Raw genomic sequence first — 9,845 nt, forward strand, 5'->3', positions numbered from 1 at the left:
TAATGTTTCAGTTTTTTCCTAAGACAAAAAAAAGGTTGCCTATTATTAAAAGTTAAAGTAAAAATACGGCTTTATTGGATCGGAATAAGAATTTGCGGATGTTGCAGGCATACAGAAGGTGCAGTTTCTTCCCCTCTAAAAACATGACACTGTGGAAAGCGTTTGGTCTAAAATCGGCATTAGTTTAAGCCAAAAACACAAAAACCATTGTGTTTAGTTTTCTCCCAATTAAGAATGCCATATTGTACTATTTATATTGTATTCATTGCCATGACATCCTCAGTCAGTTCAGAAGAGCACAGCCAAAAGCAATACTATCCTCTCTGAGGCAAAGACTGCCAAACACTCCCATTCTCCCTGCAAACCACCAGCTTAGCTGAGCAGCCATTGCACTGGAGAGGTAAAACCGACGTGCAGTTTATGCCTGCAGACAACAGGTGCCCAGTCAGCCAGGTGAGTCACTCTTGCCTTGTGTCATGAGGTGAGCATGACCCAGCAGACCGAAACCCTCCCCCTTTTCGGAAGACCGCAAATTAAGCCATCGTTATAAAAAATAAAAATAAATTTAAAGGAGAACAAAAAACTAAGCCAGCTGAGTCTGCACTGGCAATGCTTGGGACACTGTGCCAGTGCCATTCGCTCTTCACCCTGGGCGGCTGCGCAGTTTTTGCTGGAGGATTTTGCTGCTACTCGGAATGAAAGCGATGGATCAGAAAGTAGTTAATGACACCGGCAACCCGCTTCAGCCGAGTTTGAATCGGTTCCCGAAACAAAACCCAGTCAACCCTGCGACTGTCCGAGGCCAAAAGTGAAGAACAATGCTCTGCGTTATTACCGTGGGGGCCTGCCATTACACCCCAGACTAATATATCCATGGGATGAGCTAGCAGGCAGCCTCAGTGCTGAGTACAATCACTGCGAACTGCAAGTGCTCAGTACTGAGGGTGTGGCCTCTTACCTGACAGGGGGGAAAAAAAGAATTGTTAAGAGAGACAGAGGATGTGGAGTTGACCGTGTTGTGACAAGATGTTGAAATTCAACAGCTGAATGCTATTATTATTATTATTCTGTTATTCTTTTGGCACATGGCTTCCAAACAGTTACACCGTCGGGTGCTGATTTTAGTTTTAGTGACTTTTTATTAATGTGACTTATGGGCCAGGAAAGAATTTTGTGTGTGCACACAATCTTTTTTTTAATTTTTTAATTTTTTTTACAACAAACACAGATAGTTTATTCAAATAATGCTGGTTTATATTACGTGCACATCCTTTACTAACTAATAATAATAACAATATTATAATTAATAGTTTACCCATGTGTTTCTCACTTGCCTCCTGTTGACAATGAGCAGATGCTGTGATTGGGCGATGGGTTTTAGATTTGGTTGACGTGCATATTCAACCAACTTTTAATTATTTACTTGAAAAAAACACACAAAAATGTACAGTATTTTATGTTTCCTAGAGCCATTTCTAAACATCACCTTGGGATGTAATAGGAATCACAGTGATCATTAATAGACCAAGGAATCTGCGATGGGACATGTTTATTGGCAATGCTAAAATTTCAAAGCAGTGTTAAGGCTTTGGTTCACCACAGACAGACATGTCCTCATTTAACAAATACAGCTAATTGACTTTGATCCTATCCAAAACACAAGTCTCATCCTTCGGATTTATTCTCAGACAGCTGTTTCTTATTTTTTCTTCCATCAAACTATACTGACAGTTCACACTTAAACCCTGTAATGCGATCACCACGTTTTAGCTATATTTAGTGGAGGTAGACTGTGATATTGATGTTGCAGATTTAGCTAGAGCTGGACATTTTCGAACACAGCTAAATTTAGAGGAGGAGCAGTAATTAGGTCAAGGTCGGTTACGTATACGTCTCCGAACTGCGATTACACCAGCCCTCGTCTACTCACATCCACTCCATCATTTAACCACGAAGCCTCGGTCATTCCTGCAGTGAATGAACGTCTATACGGCCAAGCAGTGATGTCACATCCTCATTGTGTGAATGTGCTCGTGCAAAGAAAGTTTGTGTGCTTCACCTCTCAGTATATACTGTGATTGTGTAAAATTGGAATACTATGACTGATCCAATATACAAAAGATACGTTCATGGAATTAGTTTTGCATTTTCGAAAAGATGAACGTCAAGTCATATTGATGTAACAAAATTCTTTTTTCAAGTCCTTTAATCTTTTTCTCTCTAAAAAATGTCACTAGACTGCGATTAAAAGTAATTTAAAAAACAAAATCAAGAGAATCCATGATACAGTCAGTCTAATTCTGCTCGACTCTTGTGTTTGACTTTCGTGTTGACATATGTAGTGTAGACAGAGCTTTGCAGGGTGAACCGCGTCACGTTTGTGACTGACATTTTGCATGACGTGTGGAATTTGTGAGAAGCCCGTGACAAGTTCTGATCTGCTCTTGGTTGCTGTTACCTGAGCGGAGCGGAGCGGTGGGGAGGAGGAGGGGATGGGGCAGGGTTGCGGTCCCGCTCACGGATCAGAAGCCGCTGTGCGTCTCTAGCTCGTCCCGGTCATACCCGCTGTCAGAGCTCCGTAAATCACGAGCAACGACAGAAACGTTCTGCTGTCGCCCCAGATAAACTCCCACCATGCTCTGTTGCATGCGCATTGTGTTTTTCCGCATGACCGCGTGCACACGCACACGTGCCTGCATCCGCATATACACGTACACCAGCATGAAGGCACACGACCTCACATGCGCACCCGTCATCAACTTTGCCTGATGTCAGTGAGTTCACAGCAATGAACACTATTTCCTTTCATTGCTAGGGATTTATACTTTAATCCTACCTGCTCCTGAAAGGATCCAAGAAATAATCAAAGAAATACGTCAAATAGAAGTAAAACTGATAACGCTAAGTTCAAATATTAAATGCTGGATATTTTTCAGAATACGTGACATGAAGCTGACATTTGTAATGGCTTGATATACACCCAAATAAACCCATTTTAATTAAATATCTACTGTAAATCCTGTAGATATTCCAGTATAGCTACAGGTCTGAGGTTCTGCCATCTTTAGAAACTAGAATTCATAAAATAGATGTGAAGTTAAAGGGGGTCATTGTATTTCTGTGAGGAAACAAATCCAAGGGAAAGACTTTGGCCTGAAATGTAAAGCATTTAAAAATCTGCCTTGCAAAAATCATTCACTCTGTAAAGCAGATTCTACGGAATAATTTCCTCTGGGGTTCATTTTTAAATACTAACTGTAAATGTTCTTTGGAGATAAACAAACTTCTTTTTTTTAAACCAGGCATAAACATAGATATTTATTTTACGATGTATCATTGCAAGTTCAATGACAGCAGTAAAATAATTTGTAGATCTTTTTTAAATTAGTGTCCCTAATGTGCATTTGAAGCCTGAATACACAATAACCAAGGGTCTAAGCATATTTCATTGTTCTTCCTCTGTGTCCTCTACCAAAGCTCAACCCTCTCTAAGAGGCACAAGGAAAAAAGCAGTTACTGTTATTTCAGTATATCGCATGAATCAAGAAGAGGAAGGACTGCACAAGTGTCCTGTTCACGTCATTTTTAAGGAAGTATTTTAAACGGTACTCATATAATAGGCATACAGATTTGATTTGTTGCAATAAAAAAAATTCTGCTGCATTTCATTAAACTTCTGACCTAGTGAAAAGAATTTAGTTTTCACTGTCATATTGAAATCAGTTTGTATTATCATATATCCCCTTATATATCAGAAAAGCATGCTCCTTCTAGTTACACTTTTAAAATCATTCAAACCTGTGCTACTAAGTTTGACTGATGGATTTTCCACTGAATTGTGAGATTGAAATTGCTGACAATTTACCTTAACACTCTCTACTTACATAAATCAGCTGACTGTTTTATCAGCCGTTATAGCTGGGTTTTTTTTTTTTTTTCAAAATCGAGAGCATTTGAGGGTACCCGAGACTCATTTTGCCTGTGTAACATCCTAGTTTTGTCTGACTTTGCTGGGACCCGGTGTTGGCAATCAGCCTGACAACCCTTAAAACTGGTATACAGTAGCATATAGGGAAGGAGTAAGACACTATTTAGTCTACGTTGCATTAATTTCTTCTCTGGAAAAAAGTAATAATCGAACAAGTAAACAAACAAAAAAAAAAAACAGAGACCATTGCATCAAATGGAAAATTGCAGAAACAAAAACAAACGGTTTATTTAGAGAACGGGAGTGACATCATGATAGCAACCCCCCGCCAGTGAACCGGGCTAAAAATAGCCCGGGACCTGGACTCGCTCGTACATATATGTCCATGAAGCGTGCGGAACATTCCGGCGATATCTGCAGATGGCTCGCAGATTCGGGGGCACCGAGGAACGACGACGGCCCGTGTGCGTCAAACAACGCTCAGTCACCCAAGAAAGCCTTCTCTCTTCCCAAAGTTTGCCGAGTTCTAGGGGTCAATCCTTTTTTTTTAAATAAAAAAAAAACTTCTTTAACAAGGAGGGGTTTTTATTTTGACAAAGAAGCCCTGTACAATAGTCTCTGGCAAACCTTCAGAAAACTCACTGACACACAACAGCACACCAGCTGCCGTGTGAGAAAGACTTTTCTGCCTGTCGCTGCAATTTTTTTGTTCTCCGATTAGTCGTAATTTTTAATGGATTGCTCCTGGGGTCAGACCGGGGTCAAAGGAAGGAATCACAGCTGAGCACAACGCACTTGTTGGTCAAACGGTGGTTGGAAGAACCCGACATGCCATATCTAAATCGACCGCAATATCAAGCGCTTAAACAGACAGGAAAAGCAGGGTAAAAGCCCGCTGAGATGGTGCCTGTTTAATTGAGAGCATCTTCTGGAAGCACATAGCATGCTAGCTAGGTGAAAAGGGAACGTAACAGAAGTTGCTGGTTCTGATCGAGCGGCGAGGACTGATGCAAACCTTTCAGCAAAGACCAGTTAGCTGAGTTATCAGCCCCCATTATGTAACTTCTTTTAAGATAATTGTGGAAAATGCTGTAGTGTGTGTCTCAGTGTCAGTGTAGTTTTGTATGTAATGGTCTTCCCTCTCAGCCCACCAGGATTCTCTACAAAGATGAATTAATGAAAAGATAAGAGAGAGTGACCAATTACAGATTGTTAACCCAAATACCCCTGTCCCCTCCCCAATCAAACTCTAAGTTCCTATACTTCTGGCCTGCTTGCTTAGCATTCAAAAGTGAATTCAAAAGTTAAGCATAAACAAAGGGGAGAGGCAGCCTTTTTCCCTTATGCCCTAAAGTTGTGATTCTCTCAGAATCAGATATGCAGCATCTGTTGACTTCTAAAGCTGCATATTTTAAATGATAACTGTACAAATGTCTTCCTTTCTTCTTGGCCCACCAGGGTTCTCTACGAAGGAATGAATTAATGAAAAGATGAGAGAGCGGGGGAGAGAGAGAGAAAGACAGAGAGAGAGCGGGAGAGAGAGAGAGCGAGAGAGAGGGAGGGAGAGAGCGAGCGAGCTCCTGGGCATCATGGGTTCTGGCCTTTTATGGAGAGGTCCGCTGGATTCTGCAGAAGCACTGGCCTGCTTTCCCAGGCAGGCCTCCCTTCTCCTCTCTGGGGAGCCTAAGCCCACAGACACGGACCCATCACAGTTTTTCCCATCAGCCCCCACTCTCGCACCTCACATCGTCCGCACACACGGGCTTGTCCTCGCCTCAGAAACATGAACTATGTCTCTTCTCCCAACCCTGCATGGCAGTGAATGGCATCTCCTTAGCTCTCTGCCCGCGTATCCCCAGATTAATGTCTCTGAGTTATAGTTCTTAACAATATTGATTTATCACCGACGCTTATGAACCAGCTGAACCATGATTCACTTCTTTGAGCTTTACTCTGCAGCTGTTGTTTTTCTATTGCTTAATTTATCGCAATAAAACTGTCACGTGAAAGGCGGCACACTACTTCACAGCCTCATCACTCTTTCTTTGCATCATTATCAACAATTTAATCATTTCACAGACGCATTTAGCCAAAAACCTGTTTCCAAAAAGAGAATTTTACATGGTAAGAAAACCCTACCAGAGCTAAAAATGTAGGGATTGGCAAAGTTACACTCAAATAAGTGCCACTGTCTAGTCGCATGCCTCAAGACCCACAAAATAAAGGGAGTTTAGGTTTTAAAAAATGGAAACATTACGGTATAGTCAAAAAAGGTGGGTTTTCAGACATTCTTAGCAAACAACGTGTGAATGTGCCATTCTGCATTCTACAGTCTACATTCTAAATTCTAGCGTGGCAACAAGAAGTGGCTGTCAGGTGCTCCAAGAGATCGGACAGCCAATTGGGGAGCGATGGTTGAGGTGTGTGGGGAAACCATTGGCTGACGGCAGGAAGAGGGCGGTACCATTCCCTGCTTGGTAATTGTTATTGAATGCAGACAGGCAATGGAAGCCATTAAAGGGTGTGAATAAGTGGTGTGTCATGACCTACTGTGGTCCTTAATGACCCCATGACACTCATCACAAAGAGTAGGGGGTTCCCTAGCGTCCTGGCTAAATTCCCCAGCCTGGCTCCCTCAACCTGCCACCTAATCAACCCCTTATTTAATTGACTAAAAGTTTTACCTCAGCCGATGCAAAATGGCTGCCGTGCATCACTCAGGTGGGTGCGACGCATTAGTGGTGGCTGAGGCGAGGTTCCCCTCATCACTGTAAAGCACTTTCATCCGACCTTTATCTATATGAAGTTTCATTCAGTCTTGTGTGAATCTGGGCAGGTTGACGGCCACGACACTGATGGCACGGGCTGTTCAGCTGAAAAAGGAAGGCGAAAGAAAAATTATCAGGGCTTAGATGAGTTTGGACAAGGCGTTGCATAGGTGTAATATCAATAATCGGATGTGCAGTGAGCTGAGCACTGAATGATTTAGATTGTATGAGGCATGACAGCAGTTGGATATCACTTCCTTACTACCGGTACTATTTCTAATACAACTGGTACTATTATTCCAAATACTGTTTCTGTTATGTCTACAACAGCTTTATGTAGCATGACCGCTACTACCACTGATACTCATCACACACACATACACATATATATACATATATATATATATATATAAAATAAACAAAGAAGATGTCTTATTATGTTTTTAAATTCTGCTTTTACCATTAAAGGTAGTGACCCTGTTTTGTGTTGCAGAAATGGCAGTCACAGAGAGCAGCTATGTTTTTAAGACAGACACAGAAGAAGGGAGGGCATGTTCCGTTAAATGTGAATCAGAAGATGTTCTTCAGTCGGCTGTTCGCTGCCCATCAGATAGCGGGGATGTAAACTCGGCGATGTTCCGGGTAATAGGCTATCGTAACCGAAGTCCGCGAGTCCTCACCCCCCCCTCCATTCCTCGCCCGGCCGTCAGCCGTTTCGCAGGCGACCCTCATCTCACCGCGACAGAAGTGCAGGCTCAGACGCGTCATTTCCCATCATCCTTTGCAGCGCTTCAGCGAGGCTGCGGATGGATGTTTTAAAACCGTCTTCTCAGCTATTAATAGCGACAGCTGGAAGTGGACACAGAGTTCAGCGAAAGCCTTGTTCTGTTCGAGCATTTCTGTTAGGGACAAAGAACGAGAGAGTTTTTGCATACTTCTGTCAAACGTCAGCTCAGTACAAGTTCAAGCAAAAGAGGCTTTATTTTTACTTACACCTGAAGATGTTGATGATTATGTTCTAAGCTTTATAATAATCCTAAAGGTAATTTCTGTCATCGGCAAAGCTTTATAAAAATGTATACATACTTAAAACTTTATGAATACTGCAATTATTGTGGTCTGTATCTGGCATGCAATGATGGGCAATTGTGGTGTCATAAGACTTTTTTGTCTTTTAGTTTTGTAACTCACACCTTTGAACTAGTCATAGTGTCTCGAATGGATAATAGCCATTTGATTGGACAGCATTGGCCTGATATTGACAGAGCATGGACCCCAGGAAGTCTTGTTGTCCCATCAATTCCTCTAACCCTGGTCAAGATCATAGCATAACAGAGACTTTCATAAAAAGCACAGGACATAATCAGTTCTGAAGTAAAACTTGTTAGATCAAAACTGAGCAATTCGATTTCTCAATTCAGTGAACATTTAGATGCCTCTATCCTCTTCCAGGAAATGATCGTATTCACCAAATTAATATTAAATCAACGAGCAGCTGAGTCATGTCCAGCTGGGATGGACTTCCATGTTAGCCTCCCCTGTGGTAACAATTTTGTCATGCGGGATAAGAAATGGAAAAATGACCAATTTGCCAGGACTGGACCAATACTTCTGAATTTAACTGCATTACTAAGACAATAAACATAAGTGACAATATAATCCATTTGGCAAAATGGGCTGAAATTTATCATTATAGGCCCGTGAAAATACGTTTTGGACGGCTAATATTAGCTATGGGATCCGAGCCTTGCCAGAGCTGGATGGGGAGCTATGGCAGCATTTCTATATTCTGTATATTTATATATCCTATTATAGCTCATCCATTCTTTTCAAGCTCAACTGTTTTTTTCCCAAGTTTTGGTCTGTGTCCTGGACCAATGTGTGCTCTGAGTTGCTGCTGACTTCATCCCTCTGGCTCGCTTAATTTTTTTTTTTTTTTTTGTCATCATAACAAAATTAAGCAGTTATTATTTTTATTTACATCACAAGTAAATATTTAACAATCATCATCGCACTTTGTGTGTTAGTTTAAAAATTCTGATTCAAATAATCAGTTTGTTTCTCACGAAAAGCCAAAAAAAAATATTGTGGCCTTCAGTTACAACGCTGAACATATTGCTGAGAAGGAACCGAAAAAATGTTTACATCTGAACTTTTTACCCGACAAGGAAATAGAAAGATGGTGCTGGGAGGTGCTCACAGGCTGCAGATTGGGATATCATTATTTCCCTTGGCAAGCAAACATACCCAGGACATGACTTTTTTTTTCTTTCTTCTGTTTAATAAGCAGTCCTCAAAGACAGATTCCCTCATTTCCATGGCAACCGCACTACTGTATTCCACACAAAAAACCCAAGGCACTCCCGCCCCCCCGCCCCCACCCCCACCCCCCGGCCAAGCCTCTGGCACAGAGAGCGACTTCAATTACCAGCAAAGCTTTTTTTTTCACCTGCTGCAGCACCTAGTATGGTCAAATGAAACGATATCGTAACCCCGAGCAACTCCGGCGCAGTAAATCTGAGCCGCGCTAGCCTCGCGCGCGCCGCGCAGCGCTAAGACAAGGTCACGCCGTCACATCTCGCAGGTGAAGTGTTTCCATCGGGCGACGGGGTGGAAACGTGCATATATGGTATGGTTTTTAATAAACTTTCAACTTTTGCGGTGGGTGTGGGTGGGGGAGGAGGGAGGAGGGAGGAGGGAGGGAGAGGGAGGGGGGCTTGCTGCAGTAATGTATCCCAGAATCCTTTGCTCGTGTCAGCCGAACATACAGTAGAAACTCCCTTCAATGGACTGGGCTTTGGGGGAGTGGCTGTCCACTGTTTAAGTAAAAAAGTGCCTTTCATCTTCTTGTTGTAAACCAAATGGGTTACACAGTGAATCCACAGGCTCCACAAAACAGTTGCAGAAATGCATCAGTGAAACACAGAGCATTTAAAATTAGTTCCTTGTGTGGTCTGGAATGAGCAAGGACAGCTCGACAGCCATATAGGCCGTGTGTGTGTGTGTGTGTGTGTGCGCGTGATGTACGTGTGTGTGTATACGTGTGCTTGTTTGATACTAGCTGAGAAAAGACAGTAGTGTAGTCAAGGTTTATCAGCAGCCCTGGATGTCTTCTGCTGGAGAGGCTTTGCTGACAGCCAGCTCAGACT

Source organism: Anguilla rostrata, chromosome 7 (genome assembly GCF_018555375.3).
Source record: "Anguilla rostrata isolate EN2019 chromosome 7, ASM1855537v3, whole genome shotgun sequence".
Lineage (NCBI taxonomy): Eukaryota > Metazoa > Chordata > Actinopteri > Anguilliformes > Anguillidae > Anguilla > Anguilla rostrata.